Below are 15,152 nucleotides of genomic sequence, written 5' to 3' on the forward strand. Positions count from 1 at the left end.
AACAACAACAAACCCAAAGCCAACAATTCAGTTACTAAAAAATTTTAAAGTAGGGCAGTGGAGTGGGTGAAGTGAACTCATACTTCATGTGAGCACTTCATGTTTGGAACAACAAATTCACATTTAAAGTATGTGAATCTGCCACTGCAAAGTTTGTGAAATCTAAATACAGATCAAGTATTTTCAATGAAAATTTAGCACCCAAATTGAGATGGGCTGTAAGTGTTAAATATATGCCAGATTTTTAAGAGTTAGTATAAATAAAAGAATGTAAAGTACCTCTAACATTTTCATATTGTGTCAAGATGATAATATTTTAGATATACTGGGTCAAATAAAATAATGTTAAACAATTTCACCTGCTTCTACCACTTACTCCCTCTGTGGTTTTGGGCAATTCCCCTAAACTCTCCAGGCCTCTGTTTCTCCTTATCTAAAGTCACTGAGTGGAAAGGCCCTTCAGGCTTATCTCAGGCTGTGGCTGAGGGAGGATGAGGACACCTAGTGGGAGGGGTAGTTCTGCAGCCATACTGTAAGGCTGGGTCTTGGGAGGGGTCACAGCCCCTAGTACAACAGGAATGCCCACCCCCACCGCTAGCAGGAGGGTTCATCTTCCCAGGGCTTGAAAGTAAGATTTACTTGACACACTCTGCCTAGGAAGTGGCTCTGAGCTTGGTCTGTTGGTTCTGTCGAAGGTAGTAACAACCACATCCTTTTAGCTTCTTGAACCCTTCCTTCCTCTCCATTGAGCTTCTGAGCTGGATGGGCCTAGGACCCTCCCTGTCCTCTGTCCCTGGGCTCCAGGGCTCTGCCTTGGACCTGCCTGAGTAAGGGAACAAGTAGAGGGGCCTGCCCTGCTCTTCTCTGGGCTTTCCCAGTCTTCTCTAGGCGGCTGGAGGGGTGGGGATGAGGGCAACAGGGGACAGCAGCTTCTAGGATGGATACTTGGGGTTCCAGGCTGGATAATTGTGCTGGCGGTGGGGGGATCGGTGTGAACTTGACCCTGAGGCAGTCAGCGAGGGGTCCTGGGCAGCTTGCGTGTGTATGTGTTGGCGTGGGGGTGTGATCAGTGTTGTGTGAGATGAAGGGCAGAGGCTCTGCAGACCAGAGGCAGGAGATGTCTCTGATTTTGATCACTTAGTTCCACATACCTGGGGCTGCCTGAGATACGGTGCAGCTGTTTTCTGTCGTGCTGATATGCATACCAAGCTAAAGAAGAGCCTGCCACCGCTGAGCACCTGTTATGGGAAAGGTACCGCGTGGGGAGCTTTACGCACCTGCCATCATCGAATTTTCGTGGTAACCCAAGAGAGGAAAGGGCCCATAGAGAATTGCCCGAGGCTGCAGAGCTGGGAGGGGCAGAGATCAGATTTGAACCCAGCTGTCTGATATCAAGGCTCGGGGTCTTGAAGACAAGTTGCTCACCCAGGATGGGGTGGCTCACGCCTGTAATCCCAGCACTTTGGGAGGCCCCAGCCGCGCGGATCACTTGAGGCCAGGAGTTTGTGACCAGTCTGGCCAACACGATGAAACTCCCTCTCTACTAAAAATACAAAAATGAGTCTGGTGTGGTGGTGCGCACCTGTAATCCCAGCTACTCGGGAGGCTGAGGCAGGAAATCGCTGGAACTTGGGAGGCAGAGGCTGCAGTGAGCCGAGATCCCTCCATTGCACTCCAGTGCGGGCGACAGAGTGAGACTCCATCTCAAAAAACAAAACAAACCCACATACACCAAAACACAAACAAACGAAAAACAAGTTGCTCACCCTTAGCTGCACATGTCCTCAGAAGCGATTCACTATAACCCCAGTGTCCCTGGCCTCAGGGATGGGATCGGGGAGGGGTGGGGCTTGTCCCCGTCCTGGAGCAGGTGCCAAGCCTGGAGCCCAGGTAGCGCTGAGTTCGCTCTGCCTCTGACGCCAGTCCCTGGACCCTGCGGTGTGTGTTCCCAGGGTGGGCAGGAAGGCCCTTAGAAGGTGAGCCAGGCTGTCCACAGGCGACCTTAGGGGTCTGAATGGGAGGGGCCAAGCGGCCTAACTCATGCGCGGTTTGCTCTTTAAACAGCTGCGCAGGTCGTCAGATGGCCTGTGAAGGTGGAGCAGGCCTTGGTGTCCCTCCTTGGACCGGGAGTCTCAACTTGCAGTCCAGAGGACATGGGACTCAAATCGGACTCTGCCACCTCCTCCTGGCCTGAGGCTGGCGGATAAGACGCTGCTGCCTCTCGCCTTTGGGATGGAGCAGGTCATTTTCCACCTGACCACTGGGTGTCGCCCTCGCTCCACGAGTGGGCCGCCCTCGCCTCTGACCCCGCTCGTTGAGCGCCTACTGTGTGCTGGCCTGTCCCGCGCCGGGAGGTGGCCCCTTGGCCAGGCTCTGTTCTGAAGGCAGATGGGCCTGACTCAGCCAGAGATGGTGCTGTTGCTCCCTGTAAACGCAAGCTGTTTGCAGTCAACAGCAGGATGTATCCAGACTGTGTAAGAGCATGCTTTTTTTCGTGGATGATATGGTTTGGCTCTCAAATCTCATGTTGAATTGTAATCCCCATGTGTCAGGGGAGGGACCTGGTGGGAAGTGATTGGCTCAGGGGGGCGGTTCCCCCTTGCTGTTTGTTCTCGTGATAGTGAGTTCTCACGAGATCTGATGGTTTAAAAGTGTTTGGCAGTTCCCCTCCTCTCCCCGTCCCCGCAACCGTGTGAGGTGTGCCTGCTTCCCTTTCGCCTTCCGCCATGATTGTAAGTTTCCTGAGGCCTCCCAGCCATGCAGCAACTGTGAGTCAATTAAACCTATTTTACTTACAAATTACCCAGTCTCGGGCGGTTCTTTATAGCAGTGTGAAAACGGACTAATACAGTGGAGGTCTCGGCTGTGTGGTCTTGGAGGCTTACCTGTTTAAGGAGTCTCCAGGCCTCTTGGTGTCGGTTATTACTTTTGTGCCCTAGCTCTCCCTCCCTGGGGCTTGGGAGTGCTGGTAACGAGTCCCCATGTCTTATCGAGCAGGGATGGAAGAGCCGCTGAGGTCTAGTCACGTGAGCATTGCTGACAGCCGTGGAAAAGCCACTGCCCAGGTGCCTGCACCTCACAGATGCAGGAGGTCCTCACTGAACCATCTGAATGTGCTGGGAGGCAAGTGGAAGAGACCATCAGCCACCATCCCCGGGCCATCCGTGCCACAGGTGAGTCACCTGAGGTCACACAGGACAATGGCTTGCTCAGGGTTACTCGGCTGGTTGGGGCCGAGGTCTCCTCTGCCTCAGTTTCACCCCAGAAAAGGTGCTAATCACAGGCTAAGTCATGATACCCCCAAATTCACATGTTGATGTTCTAACCCCCAGTACCTCAGAATGTGATGAAATAAGGAAATAAAGAATTTCAAATAAGGAAATTCAGCGGTTGAAGATGTAGTTAGTTAAGGCAAGGTCATAGTGAGGTCAGGTGGGCCCCTAATCCAATGTGACAGGTGTCCTTGGAAAGCGGGGACACTGGACACGACAGAAGGCAAGAGGCCGTGCACATCTGCTGTTTAAGCTGCTCCGTCTGTGTGGCATTGTTGCAGCAGCCCCAGCAAGCAAATCCAGTGCCCACACCTGGGAGGCTGCTCCCGCCCCTGGACTCTGCCCTCCTGAGCCTCCTACTGTTACCCCCAGCTTTTCTTTGTCTCCTTGCTTGGCCCTCTGGCTGAACAGCTCCTCTTTCCCTCCCCACTGCTTCCAAGCCTCGTATTGTGCTCTGTGTTCTAAGATGACCCAGCCTGCATCACTTCCCAAACAGATCTATTTTTTCAGAAAGTTGAATTCTAGCAGAAGGCAGCAGGAAAGCAGCCTGATCAAGCTGATTCACACTAAGGGGTGAGTGACTAACACCTGGGTAATATGATTCCAGGGAACAGCCTCACTTAGCTCTTACAGGGCACTTACATGTTCAAAGAGGAGTTCGTTAATTCCTAAAGAGGACCTTTTGCCAAATGGAGATTATTTTCTAATGTGAATGTTTGTCCCCATTACAAGTCACTCAGTTAACAAGTTAGCATGTTTTCTTTCTGTGTCTGTGCTGCTGACCCAGGGGCCCAGGACTGGCTCTGGCTTCTGCACAGGCAGGTGTCCTCTCTGGAGGCCACCCCCACCATCCCCACTGACAGTGGAAGCCTGAGCCCTCTTTCCTCCTCAGTAGGAAGGACCAAGACAGGAGCCCTGCCCAGCGCTTCCTGTCTCTTCTCCCCATGCCCCCATGGCCCACGCTGGTTTCGTAAGAGTGGGCTTGCTCGTTTGCTGTGATAGGGCTGCTGTTAGCCTCCCTGACCAGACAGGTTGCCCCTGGGGCTGAATGTGTGGCCTCCTGGCACTGGGGCTCTGTGGAAGTGCTGAGGCCCAGGAAATGTGGCACGGGGCACTACACGTCTGGCTTTAATGAGCTATGGCCTTCAGCTGTGGAAGGCTGGTGGCGTGGGGAACTGAGGAGTTGCGGGAGGAGGTTGGGGGCAAGGGGCTGCCTTCCAGGCAGGGTGCAGGAGCCTCAGAGAAGGTGCTAAAAGCTGGGGTTCCTGTGCCAAGGGCTGGGAAGGCAGGCAGAGTCCTGGTTGGTGGAGTCATGGATAGGGGCTGGGGTGGGTGTGGGGCTGGATGGTTTGTCCTGCCCATATGCCAGCCTCCCTCTGAGTTGGTGGGCCCCTCCTGAAGTCTTGGTGTGCCTGGACCTGGGTTAAGCCACACTGCAGGGAGGTACATGTGTACAAAGTGACCTTTCTTCCAGAAGAACGCAGTCTACGAAGGTGTTTCTGCAAGCTTGTGAGATGCCTGTGCACACCTTGTGGCCCTGAACTGATGGCTGAGGTGTGCTATAGAAATTAGAGAAGAGAGGAAGAAGTTCATTGCCAGTTGAGCAGTTCAGGGAAAGCTTCCTGGAGGAGGCGGAGTTTGAGCAGGGCCAGTGGGGATGGAGGGTTTGTCCTGGAGGAAGGAGAAGGAGGGCAGTCCCTGCAGGGAAATAACACACCTGACATCTATTCATGTTAGGGGCCACGTCCCCACCTCTCAACTCCCTTGCTCATCTCCAGAGCTTGCATCTGACTGAACTTCCCACTATTCCCTTTCTACTCCATGCCTCTCTGGCCCCCACCTTTGCCCATGCCCCCGTTCTCTCCAGCTTGTATGTGTATCTCACCCCTGTGTCTTGCTAGCTCTGTATGCTGAAATCCTGCTAGCGTGTCCGGACACTTCTTGTTCGTTTCACCTTCCTCCATTTCTCTCAACCTTCCTCTGTGCACCAGAATCCAATCCATCTTCACCTCGCTTGGCAGTTATAATCATTCAGCCTCTCCCCAACCCTTGTTCGTAGCCTGACGCACATCGGCAGGGCTGCAGCTTGCTGGGCATTGGGGGTGCACATTTTCTGCCTACAGAAGTCCCGGGACTGGCAAGGTTCGTTCATACTGAGATGCCAGCCTGGGGACTCTGCCCAAGGCCTTGGCAAACTTGTCTCAGCATCTCCCAGGCATTTGCCCCTTCCTGCCAGGAACAGGGCAGAGGTGGAGGTGACTGTTTCCCAAGAGCAATGGGCAAATCCGTCTTGCTTGGGTTTGTTCTCGTCACTTCCTGAAGTATTAGGTCACCAAGGTTGTTAGTGAGGACCTTATTTGGAGAGCCTGGCTTCCTGGTATGAAGTGGAGAACCTAGGAGGGGCAGGCCCTCTGGTCTCAGTGGCTACGCCATCAGAAACAAAATCGTGTTTCTCTTTCACCGCAAGCACTGGGAATTGAAGTATGTACGGAAATACAATTCATAAATTGAGGGACTTTATTTTCACTGTTCCCAGGGTTTAATTTCCAGAAACAAGATGTCAGTGTTATGGCTGAAGTTCTCTTAGTTTTAGGAAACACATCATAACCCAGAATTGTTTATGCATAGTTCATGTATTATATGACAAGAATGGTTTTGAGAGCCATCAAGGGTCAGAGGACTGCGGTTACACGGCAACAAGGTGGTCTGAGTGTGGTGATCCAAACCCCAATCTTACGTCTCCCCTCCCAGGAAAATCCCAGGGAGTGGTGGTTCTTCTAGAAGCCTACAGCTGCTGTTAACCAGCCGCCAGGGAGTGCATGGGCCTGTTCCTCACGGAGAGACTGTGTATGTGTGCATGTGAGCATGTACTTACGTGTGTGAGCATGTGTGCCTATGTGTATGTGCGTGTGCATGCACACTTGTGGTTAGTGTGAGAACACTGGCTGAGGCAGGAGAAATGGGCTACAGTCCTGCCCACCCACTTGTTACCATTGTGGCCGCTCCCCTGAATCTGCAGTGTGGGTGCACGGATCCCTTCCTCAGAGGTCACCCAGCATTTCATGACATCTGTGTATTAAGAGCAGAGGTGAAGGGGCTCTCGGGCAGCCTTGGGGATTCTGGAAATGCCCGCTGGAGGAGCTGAGGCTTGCTGGACACTGGGCGTGTGGTCCTTGGATCTTTCCAGTGGCACCACGGGCCACGGATTCCGGCGGGGCTCAGGATCCAGTGGCTCTCTTACCTCCTTTTCCTTCACGCGGGTTGTTGGGCCCCTCCTGCATGCAGCACAGCCAGGTGGCGAAGGTGAGAGCCGCTGCTGTCGCTGCTCCTGGCCTGTGGGAGAAAAGTCCCTCCAGGGTCACTTTTGTAGCTTGTTCATGAGCAGAGCATAAACTGGATCCAATATTTTTACAAGATGCCCCCCAAATAAAGATCAGCATTTGGCTCAGTTCATTTCAGCAGAGGGCTCAGCTTTGCTGCCCTGTGTAAGGAGGGATAGACAGGAAGCGCCACTTCTAGAGATAGCTCTGGCTGCTGCCTCTCAGGAATCCTGGCCTGGGCAGCCTGACGGGGCTGCCAGCTTCCCTCCTGAGGATCTGTTGTTGGCTCACACCAGGTAGGTTTAGGGGTGAGGGCCGGTGCACCTGGCCAGGGCCTCTCCGCAAGTGCAGAGCCCTCGGTCCATCTCGTGCCTCCACTGGGTTCCCCATGTCTCCGCTTCTGCCCTGTTTCAAACTCCAAACAAGATTTTCAGATGGCAGAAACTGAAGCTTGGAGGAGAACAACTTAGATCAACTTGACTTAGTGTTTGCTTTCAGCCAACAAAACCCTGAGGCTGCCTTCCTCAGGGAGCTTTGCCCACATTTCTGAAGAGTGTGCAGGGCACCTTGCTGGAGGACAGAGCCTGCAGTTTCAGACAATGGCTTTCAGAGGATGCTTTCAGGTCTCGCGTGTGTCCTGCCTGTGGTTAAGTGTCTTTCTGCTACATAAACAGCTCAGGGACTCAACTCTGCCCAGACGGGAGAGGAGCTCTTACAGTGGTGAGAATCCACCTTGCCTCTGGCAAAGTTGCTCTGGATGAGGTTGATTGAGCTGCATGCCTCCATTCCTTCCAGAACAATGTCCCTCCTCACCTACATCCATGCCCAGCCTTTGGAGCCAGGGGCCCAGCAGGTGCTGCTTGCTGGGATAGATAGGGAAAGACTCAAGCCCCTTCTGAGACCCTCCCTACTGGCCACACATCAGAAGGAACAGAACTTTGAGCTCCCTCATCTGTAGCCGAACTAGTGTGAGAAGGAGGGTCAGAGGAGGGGAAACTTTGAAATCGCATGGCCACTCCTCTGCTGGCCCCATCGGCCTCACTCTTGGAGACTTGGGGATAAGTCACTGCTCTGACAAGCGGGTCATGAGGACAGTCCTTGCATGCACAGCTGATGGAGAAGGTTCCCTGCTCAGGCACCGCTTCCTTCCTTGAGCAGAGCAAAGGGCCATCCTCACAGAGAGGCTCACTTCACCTGTCTCATGCGGCCCTGGGACTCTGGAGGCTGCTAGTGTTGTGGTGGGGGCTGCTGTCCCAGTGCGGCAGAGGACACAGGAGGCACACTCCTCCTGCAAGTGGGGACTTGCAGTGTGTTACGTGGCACGGCAGACTCCAGCGCTGTTCTGAAGATGCCAATCCATGCTTGGGTTGTTTGGATTTACTGTTAATTTGGGGAGTCTGGCTACCCCATCAAAGGCATGGAGTGTGCAGTTTTTAATAATTGCGATCCAACCGTGCCATGATATGGGCTTTCTGGTTTCCTGGACACTGGTCAGCAGTAGTTTGAAGTTGGGAGATATTTACTCTGCAAAACATTTTTCCAAATGTTCTTTAAGCTGATGCCCCCAGACTTTCATCAGGAGCTGGGGAGTATCGCCTCCCCTCCCCGACTTGTTCTTCTGGAGTCTGATGGAAGGAGATGGGGTCTGGAGGCCTGCAGGGGCAGGGAGCCTTGTTTTACTGCATGGGAATGTTGCTGAGTCTATCTTCCTGATGTTGTTCTTATATTATTTCCTCTGGTTGGAGTGAATAGGGAAGTGGGGGCACATCTGTGTTCTATGAAAACTGACCCGGAGCTCCCCACGCAGTGGCGTCCACCTTAACTTCCCTTTTGCGGTTGGAGTTGATAAAATGGGTTATTGACTTGTCCTTGTGATGGGGTCCGTATTGTCGGATCCTGTCCAGGGGCCAAGAGGTGAACTCAGACAGGAATGCATGCTTTACTCTGTTTGATTGATTATGCAAACGGGTGCTATGCAAATTGAGAAGATGTCAATATCAGGGGCTGCAGGTTTTTAGGTAAAATTGTTTGGGGAGTAAAGTGAGCCTGAAGAACCAATATTTTGAAAAGTTATTGCGAGGAGAAGAGACAGATGAAGAAAAGAATTGTTTTCTCATTTTCCTTCAACAGTAATTTGAAAAAAAAAAAAAAAATTACCCTTTGAAATGTTGCCAGCAGTGAATGAGTAAAAACCAGTGAAAGTTCAAAAGTTAGAGCCCTACTCTGGTTTCAAGTAAGGTACCTAATGATCCTTTCCCATCATTCAGCAGGAATACATATCCCCAAAATCTCTCTAAAATTTGGTTTTGTTCTCCATTTCAAGGGGAAATAAAGTGTTGTGAACACTCTGAACCTGGTTCCCCTGGCCATGAAAAATTCTCATGAAACCAATGCAGAAGAATTGGATTTTCAAAGCTGGCTTCAGAGGGGCCTTGGTGTGGGCTTCTGGGAGGGGTGTGGGGAAGAGCTGCCTACAAATTGGATGCACATATAATTGATATTTAAGTCTCTCTCTGGAAATTTCTACTTTGATAGTTTACATCTCTGCTTAATAACATATTAAATCATTTCGTAGCCCTTAACAACTGTTTAATCTTTTCATTGTTGAAAAATGAGGTAATTGATCTAAACTGTGTTTGACTATGCCAGGAAAAACTTATTTAAATGTACCACCCTTCACCATGGCATTCAGAGGATTCTAGGGACCCATTTGGGTTTTAGGGTGTTCCACCTCCCCCATGATGGGGTCTCACCCTGAGTGAGGTCAGGAGGCTGGTGGAGCTGTAACAGTTCTGGGAAGTTTGGAGCCTGGCCTTTGGCCCTTAGGCGTCAGTGTTGCTGCCATCTAGGATTTTGGCTCCTAACTGGGCACTGTCGAAAACATGCTTTTTTGGCCGACAGCATGTTCTATGATTTCTCACTGTGTTCAGCACCGTTGTTTGTGCACATCACAGTTAGAATGCTCATGGCTGGGAGAGAGCGGGAGGGAGATCAAGTAAAAGCAACAGAGAGAGAAAGTAAGTGCTCTGCTATTCCAAAAACAAGTATGCCTTCTCCTTGGGAATGACACCAAAGAATACCTTCTAAATGAAGTATGTTTCCCTTCAGAGATTACAGCATCAGATGATCAAAGTCCCCTGGAAATAGCTTTTGGCAACCCGGAGGTTCTCCGTAACTCTTCTTTGACTTAAGCGGGGCAGCCCTGTGCTGGGAGCAACAGCTGTCTTTAGAGGCCTGAAGAACCAGGTGTGGGGACAGAGAGGTGCCCTGTGTCTCTGCTGACTGCTTTGCAAACCCTGTGGCCTCACGCTGATTGGGGCATTGGAGATGGCTTTGTTTCTCTGGAAAACTGATTATGATACACAGGCTGGTGTCCTCTGTCTGATAACGCAGTGCAGGCATCTTCTCAACTTAAGCAGGGCTTTGGCAATCCTGGTGAAATGTATTGTCATCAGCTACGTGTCCTGACGTCCTCCATAGAGTTGAGGAATGTTTGGACCTTGGCCCTTGAGCCCTTTCTGGTTTAAGTTTAATGAAAGTCCAGGCAATCTAAATGTCTACCTGGCAGCAGGGAAGAGACCCTTCACATTAATTATTGCTAAGCTAAACTGTCTCCTTCCAAGCGCTATAGACAGGCCTACACATTTGTATACATTTTATATGGTCTATTTCCATTATAAATTGCCCATAAATTAAATGCAGATTTTCTTGGGAACATCTTAAAAAAAGGGAAAAGATCTGTATGATACATGTTTCTGGTATTGGAGGTGACGTGAATTACAAGGAGGGAGGGCAGCCCAGAGCGCCAGCTCCCCAACATGGAGGTCAGGCGTCTGGGTTAAGGCAACCTGAGTTGTGTGTGAACAGATGTGCAGCTTGCCTTTTCTCCATCATTCATGTTGTGGACTGCACATCATGATTTAGAAAAGGATGGAGAGGGATGATTGACCTAGACAAGCTAGAGTGGGCCAGAAGGGGACAAGGGGGACAGTGCAGGGTGTTGAGTGTTTCTCCTCTTCCCCAAAGAACATCCTCACGCTGGGGCCGGGTGCATTTGTCTCTAGGACAGCTGTTCTTGGCCACCGTGTGGCAACGCATTGGGGAGCTTTCTTTATTGTGAGGTGTGTTGCTGGCAAATTTGTTGCTAATGATAAAGAACTCATGCATTTTAAGAAGTCAGAGCAGATGCAGGGCCGGGCACAGTGGCTCACGCCTGTAATCCTAGTACTTTGGGAGGCCAAGATGGGCGGATCACTTGAGGTCAGGAGATTGAGGCCAGCCTGATCAACATGGTGAAACCCTGTTTTTACTACAAATACAAAAATTAGCTGGGCCTGGTGGTGCGTGCCTGTAATCTCAGCTACTCAGGAGGTGAGGCAGGAGAATCACTTGAACCCAGGAAGCGGAGGTTGCAGTGAGCCGAGATTGTGCCATTGCACTCCAGTCTGGGTAACAGAGTGAAACTTCGTCTTAAAAAAAATAAAATAAAAAAATCAGAGCAGATGCAAGGTTCATCTCTGCAATGTTTCCTCATTGTTGTGTATTCTCAGCTTTTTCTAGGGTGGCGAGCTAAGGGTGACTAGACTCCATAGAATTGTGCCCAACCTGAGGCCCATTCCATTTGTGCCCAGCTTTACTGCCTCAGGGCCTTTGCACTTACTGCTCCCACTGCTTGGCTTGCCCTTCTCCCCGATGTCTGCGTGGCTTGTGGGCTCCCTCCCCTTTCAGGCCTTTGCTAATGAGACCTTCTGGCCTGCTCTATAGAAACAGGTATCCCAAGTACTCCCCTGTCTTGTCCCTGTTTTATTTATGTTTAAACTTATCTCTACCTGATATGCTGTATATTTTACTTACTAGTGTTATAAACAATAATAAATATAGCATTCAGGAAGCAGGAGTTTTTGTCTCTTTCCTGTTCTACTCTGCTCCAGTGCCTGCACCTAGTAGATGTTCAACAAAACTTGTTGAATGAATGCATGAACAGGTGCCCATGGATATGCATTTGTGGGTCATCAGTTACATGTTACAGAAGAAAAAAATGTTGTAAAAACTGCTTTAAGAGACTGGACTTCAGGCAGTCAGCAGTAATTCCAAAAAGATTGGTTTTTAACCTAAATTAAAAAAATTTAAAGGAATACCCCTTACAGCTAAAGATGGTGCTGACTTCCAGGGGAGTGAGTGCTTGTGAAGGGAGTATTTAAGGTAGGTGAGGATGGATGCTTGCCAGGGATGCTGCTGAGAGGCCTCTTGCCTAGGACATGGAGAAGTTTAGGTCATAGATACTCTTTCTTCCCTTCTCTACGATTCTGTCTAAGGCCATAAAAGTTTCTCTCCTGAGCTCTCCTACAATTCACTATCCTATAATCCTGTGTGCTTCTGGTGGTTCAGATGATCCCAGGGCTAGTCCCAGATTGCACAGCTTTGGCTGGGGGCAGGCCAAGATGGTGCAGGGTTCTCTTTCAGAATGTGAGCCTTCAGGACACTGTCACCTGCCATGCTGGGGCAGCCTCTGCATCTCCAGCAGGTGGTGACCGTGGTGGTCCCTAGGCTGCCTTTGTCACAGTCAGCTGGATGTTTTCTTCAGGTGGTGTGGCAATTTTATCTTGTCCACAAATGAGTTATTCATCTCTTTTTTCTCCACTCAATCAACCATTACGTGCTGTGCTTTGCCCTTGAGTCTGCTCTGTTCAACAAAACTTGTTGAATTGTAGGGGCGGGCCCCATCTCCCAGACGTCAGACTGGAAACTTTCTCCCCTTCTCTCCCCACCATGGCATCAGCCCTAGCTCAGAATCCTGGGGGCTTAAATGTTATCTGCAGATGTGTGTTCAGTGTGCCAGATAGGGTGCCCAGACCTGGGTTCTGTAGCTTAAGAGCTTTAGGGATGGATGAAAGAGTTTCTAATAGGGCTTCACTGGGGAAGCTTGCGGAGGGCTCAGCAGGAATGACACACTTGGGCAAAGTGAAGCGAGCTCCACGTGGAGCAAAGAACCTATTGGTGGATGTGGTGTCAGACACCAGGCCCCACAGGTGCAAAGTAAGGGCCAAAACCAAAACTCACCTCTTTTCCATGTTTGTTTCTCCTTTTTGTTTTTTTAAATAGAGACAGGGTCTCTCTGTCACCCAGGCTGGAGTGCAGTGGCATGATCATACCTCACTGCAGCCTTGAACTCCTGGGCTCAGGAGATCCTCCCATGCTAGCCTCCTGTGTAGCTGGGACTACAGGCATGTGCCATTACACTTGGTGATTATTATTATTATTATTATTATTTTGTAAAGACAGAGTCTTGCTATATTTCCCTGGCTGGTTTCAAACTCTTGGGCTCAAGCGATCCTCCTACCTAGGCATCCCAAAATGCTAGGACCATAGGTGTGACCCACGGGACCTGGCTTCCAGTTTTCTTCAGTGTGGGCCATTCCTCCAGGCTTGTGTGGGGTTCAGGAGCAGGCCGGGGACACTTTGTATCTCCCAGCACCAGGACACAGAGCATACTAAATGCTGTCCACTGGGAATAGTTGCCTTGGGTGGTCAGAGGCTCTGAGCTCCATTGCAGATCAGCTGAGTCACCCTGGACAAGTCACACCACCTTTCCTCCAGCAGTAGAGTGGGGATTCAACCTTCTCCTAGATAAGTCTTTTAATGTTAGGTGGTGGATTTTTCTCTTCATTGTACAACTTTCTGTGCTATTTGACTTTTTAATTGTATTGAGGCATCACTTTGTATAATATAGATATTTGGACACAATTTATGAAATACTATATGATCATATCACTCTTGGCTCTGTGACAGGGGTGGCGATTGGTGATAAATGGCTTTGGGGGCACTACACTTCTGCCAAGTCTTTGTTCTCAGGCTGTACCACTCTGGCCTGCACAGGGAGGCCCGCCCAGCAGTGAAGCAGACCCTCTGGGCTGGAGCCTGTTCCAGCCTGGGGCCTGTGGGGAGTTGGCTGTGGATGAAGTCTTTCCCACTTGGGCTTTATAAATTATTCTGTGGGGTCCATGAGAGCTGGGTGGGGAGCAAGAGAGTGATTTTATGGGCAATTTCCACATACCCTTTGTGTGAGATCCCACACGTTGCCAGCTGGACAATGGGTTGCTGGCTGCTTCCACGGCCAAGTCCTGGACTGGGGCAGCTCCCACAATGTGAGATTAAACCACAGTGGTGTGATGCTCCCATTGACCTGTGGCTGGGCAGAGAGGCCCTAGGATCTCACAAGGAGGTTGACTCCAGAAACGCCAGGAAGGAGGTAAAGTGATGCATCCCTATCCCTTCATGTGTTCTCAAGAGGACTTGAACTTCGATCCCCGAAAGCCAACATAACTTGTTTTCTCAGGGAGAATCGTGGTGTTGGAACCAGCAGTGCCTGTGCCATCATATAACCCAACTTTGGGTTTTACTTTAGAAGAAACAGTCTCTGAGAGGGGTGTCTTTTGAGGATCACACAGTGGGTCAGTGATGTGGCTGAGATCAGACTTTTTTGCCCAACTTCATGTTGCCTGTTTGGACAAAGGAGGGGAGGAGCCAGGGTTTGGAGGGATTGGTGTCAGGCCACAGGGGGACAGCTTCCCAGAGACCTGGTGCTTATAGGGTACCTGAGTCATTAATGGCCTTCCCAGCCTGTGACCTACCTCTGCCCTTCCTGCAGCACTGAGCCTGTGCTGCTGAGATGCCCTGGTGGGGTAGTTGGTGGCTGGGAGGGGATGGGCTGCCTGGTGCTGACCTGCCTGGGCATGTAAGGATGACCCACTGTTCTCACCCTCTGTGGGTAGCTGCAGCAGCTGGGTGAGGGGCGCTGGGTCTGAAGCTCACGCCTGGACTTCCTTGGCCACCAGAGGGCTGAGCTCATGGCTGCAGCATCCCTGGTGACCCTGCCAGCATGGGATGAGGGCTGGCCTCACCTGGGAGGTGCATCAGTGCTACTCACTGCATCACGAGCTTGAGAAAGTCTTTTCTTAAGTGGAACTTCTCTCAGAACTATTGCTTTGCCTGGGGGCATTTCAGGAACAGAGTGCTGTTACTCAGCCCTGATCACAGAGACCCTACGTGATGTTCCCACTCCTGCCTGTGTCTCTGTCTTGCTTCCCTGGCTTCGTGGGCATCCATGCTTGAAAGAGGCTGGGACTTTTGCCATCTTGAAATTCTGAGTAAGTTTTAAACAAGAAGACCCACATTTTCATCTTGCATTGGGCCCCTTCAGTGATGTAGCTAGTCCTGTCCTTAGCCCCAACTAGTCTCCCCCACCAACATGTGTTCCTAATAGATGACGGGGGTGGGTTAGGATAGGGGCAGAGCAGAGGGCATCTCAGCATAGTGGGGGTGGTTGGTGGCTGGGAGGGGACAGAGTAGCTCACAAGAGACACCCAGTGCCCACAGCCACGGTGCCCATGAGGCACATCCCTCATCCTAATAGTGATGGTGATCTTGTCCCACTTTCCCAAGCCACCGCATTCCAGATCCCTGATCTGACCCCCCCTGGTTTGGGAAACATGCTGGCTGCCGGCTCGTAGCCACTTGTTTAGGGTGCTCGCCTGTCTGCCTGTCTATTTCCGCTGACCCT

This window comes from Symphalangus syndactylus, chromosome 18 (assembly GCF_028878055.3).
Source record: "Symphalangus syndactylus isolate Jambi chromosome 18, NHGRI_mSymSyn1-v2.1_pri, whole genome shotgun sequence".
NCBI classification, from domain to species: Eukaryota; Metazoa; Chordata; class Mammalia; order Primates; family Hylobatidae; genus Symphalangus; species Symphalangus syndactylus.